Below are 16,115 nucleotides of genomic sequence, written 5' to 3' on the forward strand. Positions count from 1 at the left end.
TTTTAGCATGCATTTGTATGTGGATATATGGGGTTGTAATTTTATAGGGAATTTCTTCAGAATTTTTTTTATAGGGAATTTTTGTAGAATTTAACATATAATTTTTTTACATTTCTGATTAATATTTTAATAAGAAAGGTCCATTATTATTATTATTATTATTTTTTTATAAATTTTTTGGGAGAGAAGGGGGAGAAAAAGGGGTGTAACTTTTTCCTCTTCTTCTCTATTGATTCTATACTTCTCCAAATACAAGAAAAGAAAAAGGGTGATAACTTTTTCTTTTTTGTCTCCTTGATCTAGACTTCTATAAATACAAGAATATCTCTTCAAATATAAATGATAACCTTACACTTGTCTAACTTGCACCCAATTAGATAACATGCATGAAATTGTCCAAATTAAAAAGACATAAGTTTAAAATGCAAAGGCAATTACAATAAGCATTAATTTTTAGAATGCATTTGTATGTGGATATATGGGGTTGTAATTTTATAGGGAATTTCTTCAGAATTTTTTTTATAGGGAATTTTTGTAGAATTTAACATATAATTTTTTTACATTTCTGATTAATATTTTAATAAGAAAGGTCCATTATTATTATTATTATTATTTTTTTATAAATTTTTTGGGAGAGAAGGGGCACATCGATATAATAAGAGCAATAGACTTAGTAGAATAAATTTTTTTATTGGGTGTCAAGTTTTGAAACTTTGGGTTTTTTTTTTAATTTAATTTAATTATTTTTTTTAAGCTTGGCAAGGCAAGTACATATTCTTAAGAAATTCCATACTATACAAATGAAATTTTAATATATTGAATTATTGCAAAATAGTAAATGCTGTTATATTTGTAATTAATCATTCATTAATTTTGTTGGTTCCATTTCTGAAATCAAATTTGGTATTAAGGTGCGGGGAAAAATGCTTGAAGTTAGCCACGCTATTTCCATGTAATTTATAAACAAGATTTGATGAATGTATTTACAGATTGATTGGTAAAATTTGAGCATGCTCAAATTAGACTGGTGGGGTTGAGGCTGTATTCATTTTGTAATTGAAACCAAAATGTCCCTTTATATTGCAGGGGCAGAAGCCGCTGTTTCCTCGCATATTTGGTCATGAAGCTGGAGGGTATGTATAACTTTAAGTTTTTAGATCCTCTCTCTTCAGACCACAATTGAAAATCCTAATAGGTTTAGTAAATAGCTTTTTAATGGCGTGAACAAGTACTAATTGATTGTATTGTTGTTGCTCAGAATTGTGGAGAGTGTAGGTGAGGGTGTGACTGAGCTCAAACCAGGAGACCATGTTCTCCCTATCTTCACAGGAGAATGTAAGGAATGCCGCCACTGTAAGTCAGCGGAGAGCAACTTGTGTGAAACTCTTCGGTTCGATAATGACAGAGGTCATATGCTCGCTGATGGCAAGACAAGATTCTCCAAAAATGGACAGCCCATTTACCACTTTCTTGGCACCTCCACATTTAGCGAATACACTGTTTCTCATGCTGGCTGCGTTGCCAAGATCAACCCTGAAGCCCCACTTGACAAAGTTTGTGTGCTTAGTTGTGGAGTATCCACAGGTCTGGAGGAGTTCTTCATTTGAAGAATAATAACTATATCAGTGATAATATTCCTACTATTTTTTTTATTATTTTCCATTGGTCTATTTGTTTTTGTGCTTGTAGGCATGGGTGCCACTTTGAATGTTGCAAAACCCCAAAAGGGCCAAACTGTAGCCGTCTTTGGATTGGGTGCTGTTGGCCTTGCTGTGAGTTTTCTTTGTTGCTGTGTTCTATAGTTTCTGGCAACTGCAAAAGGATTAGAAAGAATTCTAAGTCTCTTATCTTGTACTGATATTTAGGCTTGTGAAGGCGCAAGGATAGCTGGGGCTTCAAGAATCATTGGTGTTGATCTGAACCCTGCTCGTTTCGATAGGGGTGAGTCATTAATGTTATACATAAATATATGTTCCTATTTACATGTTGGCGATGGTTTTGATTCTTAATCTCTTTGGCAGCCAAAAATTTTGGTGTTACTGAGTTTGTGAATCCAAAAGATCATGACAAGCCAGTTCAAGAGGTTAGTTTGGACGCCATGGCTTGCTATTTCGTTATTAATCAGTTGGCATGACTAGCATGAATTTTGGGATTTCTTTTCTACTACATATTTTATGTTTTTGAAAATAACAGGCAACAAACCTGTTTTGGTGTATAAAATGTTTGCACGTCTCTCCCTGTTGAAACTAAACAGAGTTATGCCTGCTCAATTATAGGTGATTGCTGAGATGACTGATGGAGGAGTGGATCGGGCTGTTGAATGTACTGGAAGCTACCAGGCCATGATCTCAGCATTTGAATGTGTTCATGATGTAATCATTTAACAAATTTATAGCCATTTTCTCTTATTAGAGAATGCTTCCAAATCTCCCATTACGTTTCCATCGACACTAAAATTTTATTCTTCTCAGGGTTGGGGTCTCGCAGTACTTGTTGGAGTGCCAAGTAAAGATGACGCATTCAAGACTCATCCTATGAATTTTTTGAATGAGAGGACAGTTAAGGGTACCATTTTTGGCAATTACAGGCCTCGCACTGATATTCCTGCTCGGGTGGAAAAGTACATGAACAAGGTAAGCTTATATTTTAAGTTCATGAACCATTTCATTTTTCTTTCTTATACACGTATTTTTATTTTATAAGCAACTGAAAATGGAATAAGCGGAGTGCAACTTTCTTAGATTATTATGAAATTTATAGACATACTTTGAGTAAGTGCTAATGTTTTATTATTATGGGTAATAGCTTGTGATTGTTACTTTTATGTAACGACCAGGCCTAATTCTTTGTTTTTATATGCTTATATAATGATACCGTGAATTGATGTTGCAGGAATTGGAACTGGATAAATTTATCACTCACTCAGTCCCTTTCTCGGAGATCAACAAAGCGTTTGATTACATGTTAAAAGGGGAGTCTCTCCGATGTGTTATCCGCATGGGAGCTTAAAACATTACCGATATGGTGTGGGAGAATAAGCAATGTATGATCTTGCTTTAAATAATATTTGTAATCTTATATTTTTGGGAGAATAAGCAATGTATGAGTTTATGTCACTTGTTTGTGATATGTTTATATATACACCTTATTTTGCAACTCACATTTAATAACCTCATTCAAGGGCAAAACGATCATTTCACGTCCTAAGGGAAACACCGTAATTTTGACCTTTGATCTCAAATTGCATCATGTAAAATAAATCTTGAAAGCCTAAAAATCAAAATAACTAGTCAAGAGCCTCAAACAGACCATCGGATTAAAAAATATCACGAAATTGAGTTTTAACGGTTAATATGCAACTACACGAATTAAGTCCAACCATGTGTGATAATGAATAATTGGTTTTAATTGGTCCAATTTAGGTCTAATTCAAATTTAGGACGTGTCGTAACGCTATTAGTTGAGACCATGATTTATTGTAGGATTGCATGCATAGAATTTAATTTGGTGGAACCGTTATTATGAAATTCCTAAATGGACATAATTAATGGTTGATTGATTGAATTTAATGATAATTAGTCCTTATATAATTGAGGAAGTTTAGGGTTAGTTGGCTGAACTTGCGGCCCAAGACCTCATTAATAGAGTTGAAATTCGAAGAAATTTGAGCATTTAATGTCAAAATCATGCCAAACAAGCAAGTGGGTAGTTGTTACTGACCAGCTTTGATCTCCAAGAAGTCTTTTTAGGGAGTTTTAATTTTGGTGAGGTGTGACGTGTGTGCATTTTTTACATGAGGGTGATGTGCGTGTGAGTGAGTCTTTTTCAATTTTTACTTATTTAATTTTTGGGAGTCACCACTCACCACCAAGCCAATTATTGGTATTTTTAGGTGTCATTGGTCCCCTATTGTCTAATTCATTTTAATTGCCTAATTAACTAAAGGCCTTGCTAAGGACTTTTAAGCTAATAAGGTAGGATAAAGACTTGAACCAAAGACTTTGCACTTAGAAGCTCGATTATATGCGGAGAATGTGTTAGGCACCCCCACACCACTTACCTTTCGAATAATACCTCTTTTTATTCAATCCAAACAATTCGCTTTTTGGAAAGTAACTAAAATTTTTGCCATTTTTTAAAAATGGTTTATTTACAAGAAATATATATAAATAACATGTGAATATAACATACATATACACATACAACATGTGAGAATACTTAGAAATCGAAATTATCTTTATGGATAGATTTTTTAATTATTAATATCAAATAGATCTATAAAATAATCTTACTTTACTCCATAATAAAATAATATATACATAGTTAACATGTAAATATTAGATATACACATATCTAGCATGTGAATAATATTAAGTAGAAAAAAATATATAATATATATATGTAGAGAGAGAGAATGGTAATCTCTTAATACATTTTATCATATTTAATTTCTTTTCTTTTTTTTTTTTTGAGAAAATATCATATTTAATTCTAAGTGTATTTTTTTTTTTTTTGGTAGAAAATTTCTAAGTGTTATTCTCATGCGAAAATAGCATTAACCAAAATGGTTAGTTTAGGGGAGGGGGATTTTTTGGCTTGATTGGATGTCATAAATTCAATTAATTTGAACTATGGACATATCACATTCTCTTGAAATCATTTTTGAAAAGGATTTGTTTGAAACATATATTTTTTGGGAAAATGGAATTTAATGACTTTTTGGATATTTTTGAAAGAAAATATTTTGGGTATTTTTGGAATGGGAATATTATTTCTATATTTTTTTTTTGAAAAAGGGAGATCCCCTAAGTATTCTGGGAAGATATTTTGAAAGTCTCACGAGTTTTTGAAAATGATATTTTATAGAAGTAATTTCTCATATGTTTTTTATGGAAAAATATTTTCTAAGAAAATGGAATCTTATGTGCTTTATAGAATCATTTCCAAGGAGTAATTTTCAAAGTCTCTTAGAAAAAAAGGATTTTTTTTAAAGGAAAATGATCCATGGATTTTGTAGAGAAAAATATTTTCAAGAACTAAAATTCCCATGGTATTTTCATAAAGATTTTTGAGAGATTCTATTTTTAAAGACCTTTGAAATCCCTCTTAGAATGTGATTTTGGAAAGAATAATGGAAAATTTATTCTTTGAAAAACTTGTGAAAATAATTTTTAAACCATTTGGGAAAATCTATTTGGAGAACACTTTGTAAAACATTTCGAAAATTTGGCAAACATTTTTTCTTAAGAGAATTATTTGGTATAAGCCCATTTAATCTATCGTAAAATATACTTTAAATACTAATAGCATAGAAGTATCTCTACACAAGTGAGACATAAAGATTTAATCAAACTTGTTAGGTTATATTTTTATGCAATTGGTATATCCTATAATAAATCACACTTTACTTGTATTTGGGTAGTTCTAAGTAGATTCAAGAATATCATGAGTATGTTGAAAATATTTTTCAAGTGGTACTATTGAAGACATGAAGACTGCAGAAAGAAGCAAATGTGAAAAGTTGAAAATTGTTGTCTCGACATCTAGCTAGATACTTGCTTCTATCGAGATTTAATGAGGCTTAATACTTCTCAATCTATTGAGCTTTGTAAATTCTAAAATCTCAGATCTGATTTTCGGCTTATGATGAGGTGTCTTTTCTAGGGTTTTGTTCTCTAACCTACTAGATGATATAAAAGCATTATTTTATAGTTGTCATTATACACAGAGACTCACACAAAGAATCTACATACTTATTGTGAAGCTATTGTGTTCTTATGCGTCTTAGAGTTTTGTAACCAAGTTGCTTTCTCTTTTACAGGTGTGTAGTGAAGAACTTTGCATCTAACAACAAGCTTCAAGTGGCTAGGGATTAGGCACAAATTGGAGATTTGTGTAATTGAAAAAGTCTCTATAAGACCAAGTCTAATTGGAGATTGGTGTAAGGAGTCTACAATAGGTAGGTACTTTGGGATAGATTGAGTAGTGGTAAGATTCCTTATACTTGTAATAGCTTAATTATTGATTAGTAGATTTTTGAAAGTGGTGACCTAAAATTTACCTGGTAAGGTTCTTGTCTCGTGAAGGTTTTCCCAATTAGTAAACAAATCACTGTGTTAAATTTAATTTTTGTTGCACTCTAGATTAAAATTGTGATTTGTTGGTGCCCCCACTATATTGCATGTAATTGGACTTAATTAGTCAACTTGAGTTATTGAATTAATTAAATTGAGTCAATTTATAACCCAACAAAACTAACTCCCAAGCATCACGAATAAATTACATACTAATTGAATATTCGTGCATTAATATTTCCATAACATCAAACATAATTACTTTCTATAATTTAATCATGTGTATGGACCATTTTATTCACTACTAAACCATATCTCTGCACCCATCTTCTAATATATAAATGTGTATATCATGGTATATACCTGTTCACACACAAACATATATATGATGGGAAATAATATGCAAACAAAAATATGTGAGTAATGGCTTCAAGGTTCAGAAACACAAATTAAATGCTTTTGGTGGATGCATTATTTGATTCAATTGAGCTAACAGGAAGTCATACCAATCTATTTATATTAGCAGTTGGACATGAAATCACGCATGACGCAATTCGAATGGTTATTAAAGATTACTTGTATTTGCTACCAACTAGGAACGGAGCCAGGATTTGGAGTTAGGGGAAAAAGTATAAGCAATTTTTATTTTTTTATTTTTTTGAAACTCGAAATAAGTATTCATTTAGAAAGTTATGTTTTTTTTTTTTTTTTGTTTTGTTTTTTTTTTGTTTTTGTTTTTTGAGTGTCTTGCGTGTTGTCAAATGTGTGTGGGTGTTCACTTAGACTAGTTAGAATCGGCTTAGGAATTTTTATTTTATTTTTTGTTTGTGTCTTGTGTGGGTTTATTTTGGGGTGTTGTTTGGGCTTAAGTTTGTTATTGGTAAATTTTGTTGTTGAGCTTGTTAAATTTATTTTAGATTTTAGATCAATAAAATTTTTTATAGCCTTTAAAAAGATCAATAATATTGTTGTGGGGGCAAAGTGCAAATTTATTAAAAAAAATTTTGAAAATTTTGGGGGGCCCCCCACATCCAAGTATAGTTCCATCACTGCTTTTCTTTATCTTATTCTTATGTATATTTGCTTTCTCGGCGTTAATGTAGCGGAACCCACAACAATGTAAAGGAGTGGACGTAAAACTTTCTTTTGTCCTTTACTTATTGTTTTCTAGCAATTTAATGGACTATTTAATCAAACTTGCTAGGTTATATTTTTATGTAATTGGTATATCCTATAATAAATCACACTTTACTTGTATTTGGGTAGTTCTAAGTAGATTCAAGAATATCATGAGTATGTTTAAAAGATATTACAAGTGGTACTATTGAAGACATGAAGACTGCAGAAAGAAGCAAATGTGAAAAGTTGAAAACTATTGTCTCGACACTTGGCTCGATACTTGCTTCTATCGAGATTTAATGAGGCTCAATACTTCTTGATCTATTGAGTTTTGCAAATTCTAAAATCTCAAATCTGATTTTCGGGGCTTATGATAAGGTGTCTTTTCTAGGGTTTTGTTCTCTGACCTACTAGATGATATAAAATCATTATTTGACAGCTGTCATCATACACAGAGACTCACACAGAGAATATACATACTTATTGTGAAGCTATTGTGTTCTTATGCGCTTTAGAGTTTTGTAACCAAGTTGCTTTCTCTTTTGCAAGTGTGTAGTGAAGAACTTTGCATCCAACAACAAGCTTCAAGTGGCTAGATGTTGGCACAAATTGAAGATTTGTATAATTGAAAAAGTCTCTATAAGACCTAGTCTAATTGGAGATTAACGTAAGGATTCTACTATAGGTAGGTACTCTGGGATACACCGGGTAGTGGTAAGATTCCTTATACTTGTAATAACTTGATTATTGATTAGTAGATTCTTGGGAGTGGTGATCTGAAATTCACTTGATAGGGTTTTTTCCTCGTCAAGGTTTTCCCTATTAGTCAACAAATCACTGTGTCAAATTTATTTTTTGTTACACTCTAAATTAAAATTGTGATTTGTTGGTGCCTCCACTATATTGCATGTAATTTTTTTTTTGACCAAATATATTGCATGTAATTTGACCTAATTAATTAACTTGAGTTATTGAATTAATTAACTTGGGTCAATTTATAACCCAACAAAACTAACTCCCAAGCATCATGAATAAATTACATACTAATTGAATATCAGCGCAATAATATTTCCATAACTTCAAACATAAGTACTTTCTATAATTTAATCATGTGTATGGACCATTTTATTCACTACTAAACCATATCCCTGCACCCATCTTCTAATATATAAATGTGTATATCATGGTATATACCTTCTCACATACAAACATATATATGATGGGAAATACTACACAAACAAAAATATGTGAGTAATGGCTACAAGGTTCAAAAGCACAAATTAAATGCTTTTGGTGGATACATTATTTGATTCGATTGAGCTAACAGGAAGTCATACCAATCTATTTATTTTAGTAAGTGGAAATGAATCACACATGACGCAATTTGGATGGTTATTAAATATTAATTGTATTGCTACCAACTAGGGATGGAGCCATGACTTGGAGTTAGGGGGCAAACATATAAACAATTTTTTTTTTTTTTTGAAACTCCAAATAAATATTTATTTAGAAAGTTAAGTTTGTTTGTTTGTTTGTTTTTTTTTTTTTTTTTTTTTTTTTTTGAGTGTCTTGCTCTTTAGCCGCTTAGACCCTTTCTAATTTTTTTTTTTAGGTGTCTTGCATGTTGTCAAATGTGTGTGGGTGTTCACTTAGATTAGTTAGAATCGACTTAGGAATTTTTTATTTTATTTTTTGTTTGTGTCTAGCGTGGGTTTGTTTTGGGATGTTGTTTGGGCTTAAGTTTGTTATTGGTAAATTTTGTAGTTGAGCTTGTTAAATTTATTTCAGATTTTAAATCAATAAATTTTTTATAGCCTTTAAAAAGATCAATAATATTGTTGAAGGGGCCAAAGTGCAAATTTATTGAAACAAATTTTGAAAAAATTTGGGGGGCCCATGTCCAAGTATAGTTCTGTCACTGGTACCAACCTTCTTTATCTTATTCTAATGTATATTTGCTTTCTTGGTGTTAATGTAGCAGAACCCACAACAATGTGAAGGAGTGTACGTAAAAACTTTCTTTTGTCTGTTACTTATTATTTTCTAGCAATTTAATGGACTATTTAATCAAACTTGTTAGGTTATATTTTTTTGTAATTGGTATATCCTATAATAAATCACACTTTACTTTAATTTGGGTAGTTCTAAGTAGATTCAAGAATATCATGAGTACGTTGAAAAGATTTTACAAGTGATATTATTGAAGACATAAAGACTACACAAAGAAGCAAATGTGAAAAGTTGAAAACTGTTGTCTCGACACTTGGCCCGATACTTACTTCTATCGAGATTTAATGAGGCTCAATGCTTCTCGATCTATCAAGTTTTGCAAATTCTAAAATCTCAAATCTGATTTTCGGCTTATGATAAGGTGTCTTTTCTAGGGTTTTGTTCTCTAACCTACTAGATGATATAAAAGCATTATTTTATAGCTGTCATCATACACAGAGACTCACGCAGAGAATCTACATATTTATTTTGAAGTTATTGTGTTTTTTTCGCCTTTTTGTGACCAAGTTGCATTCTCTTTTAGAAGTGTATAGTGAAGAACTTTGCATCCAATAACAAGCTTAAAGTGGTTAGGGGTTAGGCAAAAATTGGAGATTTGTGTAATTGAAAAAGTCTCCATAAGACTAAGTCTAATTTGAGATTAGTGTAAGGATTCTACTATAGGTAAGTACTTTGGGATAGACAGGATAGTGGAAAGATTTCTTATACTTGTAATCACTTAATTCTTGATTAGTGGATTCTTGGAGGTGATGACTTGAACTTCACTTTATTAGTTAACAAATCACTGTGTCAAATTTAATTTTTGTTGCACTCTCTAGATTAAAATTGTGATTTGTTGGTGCCTCCACGATATTACATGCAATTTGACTTAATTAGTTAACTTGAGTTATTGAATTAATTAACATGAGTCAATTTATAACCCATCAAAACTAACTCCCAAGCATCATGAATAAATTACATACTAATTGAATATCCGTGCATTAATATTTCCATAACATCAAACATAACTTTCTATAACTTAATCATGTGTATGGACCATTTTATTCACTACTAAACCGTATCTCTGCACCCATCTTCTAATATATAAATGTGTATATCATGGTATATAATTTCTCACACACAAATATATACATATGATGGGAAATACTACACAAACAAAAATATGTGAGTAATGGCTACAAGGCTTAGAAACACAAATTAAATGCTTTTAGTGGATGCATTATTTGATTCAACTGAGCTAACAGAAAGTCATACCAATCTATTTTTTTTAACAGTTTGACATGAAACCACGCACGACGCAATTCGGATGGTTAATAAAAATTAATTATATTGCTACCAACCTTCTTTATCTTATTCTTATGTATGTTTGCTTTCTCGCCTTCTCCGTGATGTAGCGGAGCCCACAACAATGTGAAGGAGTGTAAAACTTTCTTTGGTCTTTACTTATTCTTTTCTAGCTATTTAATGGACTATGTGTACTTCACGCGACTTGGCTGTGTCCTTCATGCAACTACATCTATAAAATATAGCTATGTCTCGTCCGTTGATTAATTTTTTTTTTTCCTTCTTTTTCGTAAAAGTGAGTTTTGATTTTAATGAGATATGGGAAAATTTGAACTAAATAATGACCTTAATATCATGAGATGTGATCCCTGCCGATTCTGCTATTTCTATCCATTGAAGTTGTTTGCTTAATTCTTTTGTTATATGGGCTCGCCTTACATTGTTCTCAAATTTTTTTTTTTTTTTTTTTTTTTTTTTTTTTTTTTTTTTTTTTTTTGTAGAATCAAATTTATTTGAAGGGTTGGAAATGCTTTCTACCTTAAATGTAAACTTTCAACTATTATTGTAGTGCATAAAATGGGTTGTTTTAGTTATCGTTTCAATAATGATAAGAAAACGTGTTGAAATTGTAAGATGCAATTAACAGAAAATTAGAAAAATAAAATTTGGATAGAAGTACTGACAAACTTTTGGGAAAAATAAAATGTAAAAGTTAGTTTTAGTTGTCTGGATAATTTTGTTTGCCTAAAAAAATATTGACATTAGCAATTCTTCTTAATTTAATTTAACAATTAACTAAATTGAAATAGTGGTGAGTTTTAGTTAGATTAACTGATAAAGTTTTTTATGGTCGAATAAAAGATATAGAATTCTAACTCCACTTACACCAAAATCAATTTATATTTTGAACTAATTATCATAGAATAGACTCTATAGGGGTATTATCCTATTCTGGATTTAAAAAATAGTTACCCTCCAGAATTCTAAGGAGTGAAACAAACAAGAAAATCTCATGTTCAAAATAAGAGAAATGTTATGTTCAAACATTTTTAGACTACTTTCACAACAAATCTATTTTTTTTTTTTTTTTTTTTTTGGAAAACACTTTCATAATAAATTTTAAATGACAAGTTGTTACTGACTATTACTGGTTGGGCAAAAAGTAATTACAGTAGTGGGTTCTAATTAGAATTAGTAATAACTTACCACATTGAATTTTTTGTAAAAATGTTGTGAACGTAGTAGTTTTCCAAAATGTACATACATATTCTTATGGGCATTAAGTTTAGATTAGATATGGGTCTCTTTCTTTCGAGAGTAGAAAGATCTTTTCTTATTTTCTTTAGTCTCTGCGTCCTTTATTTATTCTTTTCCTTTTTTTTAAGATAACCATCTCGCAACAAATGGGCATTAAAGTTTGGATAAGTTTGGATTCGATGCGGATATCTTTTGAAAATAGAAATATTTTGTTATTGCATTAAGTATTGTTTCCCATTTGATATATATTTTTTTAGTGTCCCTTTAGAAATTAGAAACCTTTCTTATCAGCATCAAGTTTGGACTTGTTGGAATGATGACACATATTAGCATCTCAATAGGTCCAATATTCTTATGCACTACTGGACCTAAGCTGATTCCTTTTTCTTATGGAATTGAATCTTCTAATAGGTCTTTAATTTCAACGTCTAAGTCTATAGTCAACCCTCCAATAAGTCTTTTCTTGTTAGCATTAAGTCATCAAGCCCCTGTTTGTTTTATCCATCTTCCCCCCCCCACACCCCCCCCCCCCCCCCCCACCCCACCCCCCGGAAAAAAAGAAGAAGAAGAAGAAGAAAAAAGTCTAGGTTTGTCTGCACGTTGCTAACCCAGTGCTAACTAATAAATTTGACAATGTACAAAATCATCTAGTAAATTAATCATTCAAACTTGATAGTTCAAAAGATCTTTAGAGAAAAATACTATCGGAGTGCATTGGTGTGGTGCTAGCCAAAGCCCTTCTGATGGTTAAGTTAAAAACTTACATAATTTCCAAGAAATCCAAAAGTGTAAGAGTCAGGAAATTTCACTCATACCTTGTAACGGAAGAGGCCAGGATCTTCTGATGGGGTGCACAAATCCCTCCATATGTGTAGGTATGAAGTGGAGGACATGTGCTATCTCGCAAAAATAAGTCAAAACTCAAAACTAACTCCACACATGTTTTGAGTTATATAACTTAAAACTCATCACTCAAAACCCAAAATCTGTGAGACCCACTGTGTGAAAATTTGTTTGGTTGAGTTTTCAGTTTTTGTTTCCATAACTCATCTCAAATTTTTGAGTTATGAGAATGAAAATTGAGAACTGCTTTGAAGGTGTTTTAAATTTTTAAGAAATGAGTTTGATGGAATTTTTGTAAATAAGTGCAACCTTGTGGGGCCCCCGTAAGTGACTTGTCACATCCTTGCTCAGTATCTCTAGAAGCTTTTCTCTTCTTTTTCTTTAGCTCTAGCTTCATAATGAAGGTTAGTAAATACATACACCCACCATTTACCTATGTTTTTTTATCTCTACTTTCTGGAGCCATTACTACAATTCCAACTTTCCCATTCACTCATTTCACCCACCTTTCTGAACCTAATATAAATTTCTTCCTTTACCTTTTCTTTTCTTACTTATATCACACGCGGGAGGGAGCAGTGGCCTTTCCATAATTCGTCCTTGTCTTTGTCCATTAACATAAGCCAATGTATATGAACAAATGAAACATGTCCAGGCGAGCACAAACTGAAACATATGCTACAAATCTCCAGTACAAAAAATTGGACCTATAGTGGCGTTTGTGAAACGCCACTATAGGCACTTAAAACGCCACTATTGTACCGTCACTAATAGTGGCTTTTCTAAATGCCATTATAGACCATTTTTTTTAAAATTTTTAAAAAAGACTATTGTAGTGTTTTAAAACGCTACTATAGACTCATCCTCTATCGTTCTAAAAATGCCACTACAGATCCTTAATTTTTTTTAAAAAAAATTGGCTATAGCAGTGTTTTAAAACTCCACTATAGCCAAAAACCACCAACAAAAAAAAAAAAAAAAAAAATTATTACCAAAAATTAATAGTTTTTTATTTTTTAAAATTGAAATTTTAATTTTTAAAATTTGAAAGCATTAATATTAATGGTTTCAAATTTTTTTAAAAGGATGAACAGGAAGAACTCAGAAAACTTAAAAAAAATAACTATTTTCTTTTCCTTTCTTATATTAACCTTGTAAATCTATCACTCAAATTTACAAAAATACAAACACATGCCCCAAAAATTTACAAGACAAATAGACATTGAACATGATTTTCTTATGCGTTGAAACCAAATACAAAAGTCAAACCTAGATTTTCGGCACCCATATGCAATCAACCACAAAACTCAACACATATTTTCCTATATTTTTTGAGACATCAAACACAAGTACAATGAATAAAACCCCATATTTTCACAAACCCATTTTTACAGCATCGACGGCAAAGTGGGATCAGCATTGTGGGTCAGCATTTTTTGGATCTGCAACGACATAGGTTAGTGGCAGCATGAGTTGGTGGCATTGGTTGGCAGGGTTTGATGGTGGGTCGGTAGCAACTTTGAGAGAGTTTTGAGATTAACATGAGAAAGCTTTTTTTTTTTTTTTCCTTTGCTAAGACCACGAGAGAGAGTTTTTTATTTTTTATTTATTTTTTATCAAACCACGAGAGAGAGTTTGAGATTTCATAAAGATGTTTATGAATTTTTTTGAATTTTTCTTTGCTAGGAACACGTGAGTGATTTTGAATTTTTTTTATTAGCATATTCTGGAATATGTTATAGAATATTTTAGGTATATTCTATGGCATATTCTAAGAATATGCCATAGAATATTTCTAAAATACTTAACACTGGAGTGATTTTGATTTTTTTTTATTAGCATGATCTGGAATATGCTATAGAATATTTTAAGAATATTCTATGGCATATTCCTAGAATATGCCATAAACCCTGACAATACTTAACACGTGAGTGATTTTGATTTTGATTTTTTATTTTTTAGTAGAGTACATAATATGAACTCAAAGTAAGAGGATTTCTATGCTAGATGCAGTTGTGAAATTTTTGAATAAATGGATTTAAAATCAATCAACCCAGAAATTTCTCAAGTTTCTATGTCTAATAGGGATGGGTAAGATCAAATAAAATTTGAGTGAGAGAGATGTTAGGTTCTAAATATTTAGGATTAAATGTTTAAATTTCTAAATTTATGTATGTTGGCAAACTGAAATCAAAACATGTCTAGATTAGGTGTTAGACATTTCTCATGATAGTTCAAGTCAAGATTCAAGAACATGCAAACTGCAGAAAAAAGAATTCAGTTTCTATGAAGCTCGACTGATCGAGAATTAGGTTTGACAAATCAAAAATTGTGTGTATTGTTTTTGATTTGTTGTTCAAATTTTTTGTTCCTTCGTGTTTCTTCTGATTTTTTGGTTATTCCTTCGTGTTTCTGTTCTGGTGTTCTTTGCGTTTCTATTTTGGTGTTCTAATGGAACTCAAGTCTTTAAAACTCGAGTTCCACATAGGAAATCGAGTTTTAAATACTCGATTTCCATGTAGATTTTTTTCCACATCAATTTCCCATCACATACAAATCGAGTTTTAGAAACTCGAATTCCACCTTAATGAATTGCAGACTTTGCATGATGACCTACAAATTGAATTTGTTTACAATCTAGGAGATATCTGAGGTGGTTATCTGTCCCAATTAGATGTGAGCCAATATGATAAAGCCATTTTTTCAAAGATGCATTTTCATTTTTAAGAGATCACATTTTGTCCCGTACCCATGTTATATAAGTAGAATCCATCCTCTTAACACCATGGTTTTAAGAATCGGATCAGACTAGCCGGTTCGATCGGTTCAACTGGGAATCGACCATCAATCCGATCTGGTTATGAGTAGAAACCGAAAATAACTTAAAAACAGGAGAAATTTGAAAACCAGACGGTTCAACTGGAAAATCGAGAATCGGTATGGTCGAACCGGTTAATGACTGGTTGGGGTTTTTTGACTTTTTCTAGCCTAAAACTACCTTGTTTTGGGCAGAACCTAAACACTAACCCTAAGCCGAAAGTCCTAAACACACTCTACCTCACCCATGCCTCATCTCAGACTCAATGCTTCACTCACGCACGCCTCTCTCACCTCACTCAACTCAAGCTCATGCCTCACGGTCTTTGAATCAGTGAATCTCACAATTTTTTTTTTTTCCTTCTCACTCGCACAACATCTCGGTCTCGATCTCACCCTTTGTGCTCCACTCTCTGCTTCTCGGCTACATCAGGTATTGATTTTTTTTTCTTTTGATTTTGATTTTGATTACTTGATTCTCTTTCTTTCATTTGATCATTTTCTCAGTTCTTTTTTTTTTTTCTTTTTTTTTTTTTCTTTTCTTTCGGCTTCATCTTAGATTCTCCGTTCATGTTCTTGGCTTTATCTTAGGTTCTCCGTTCTGTGACTTCACTACTAAGTGGTAACTTCTATCGATTATTAGTTTACAATATCATTTTAGTTTATTTGTTATTTTGTGTATGTTGTGGATTTGATTTACAAAGCATTATT

The 16,115-nt window shown here is 31.6% G+C and overlaps 1 pseudogene; it reads left to right on the forward strand.

Annotated features, from left to right (window-relative positions):
* The first annotated feature begins 923 nt into the window (after nucleotides 1–923).
* On the forward strand, nucleotides 924–3,085 carry LOC126691183 (alcohol dehydrogenase 1-like; annotated as a pseudogene).
* Nucleotides 3,086–16,115: the final 13,030 nt, after the last annotated feature.

This window comes from Quercus robur, chromosome 7 (genome assembly GCF_932294415.1).
Source record: "Quercus robur chromosome 7, dhQueRobu3.1, whole genome shotgun sequence".
Lineage (NCBI taxonomy): Eukaryota > Viridiplantae > Streptophyta > Magnoliopsida > Fagales > Fagaceae > Quercus > Quercus robur.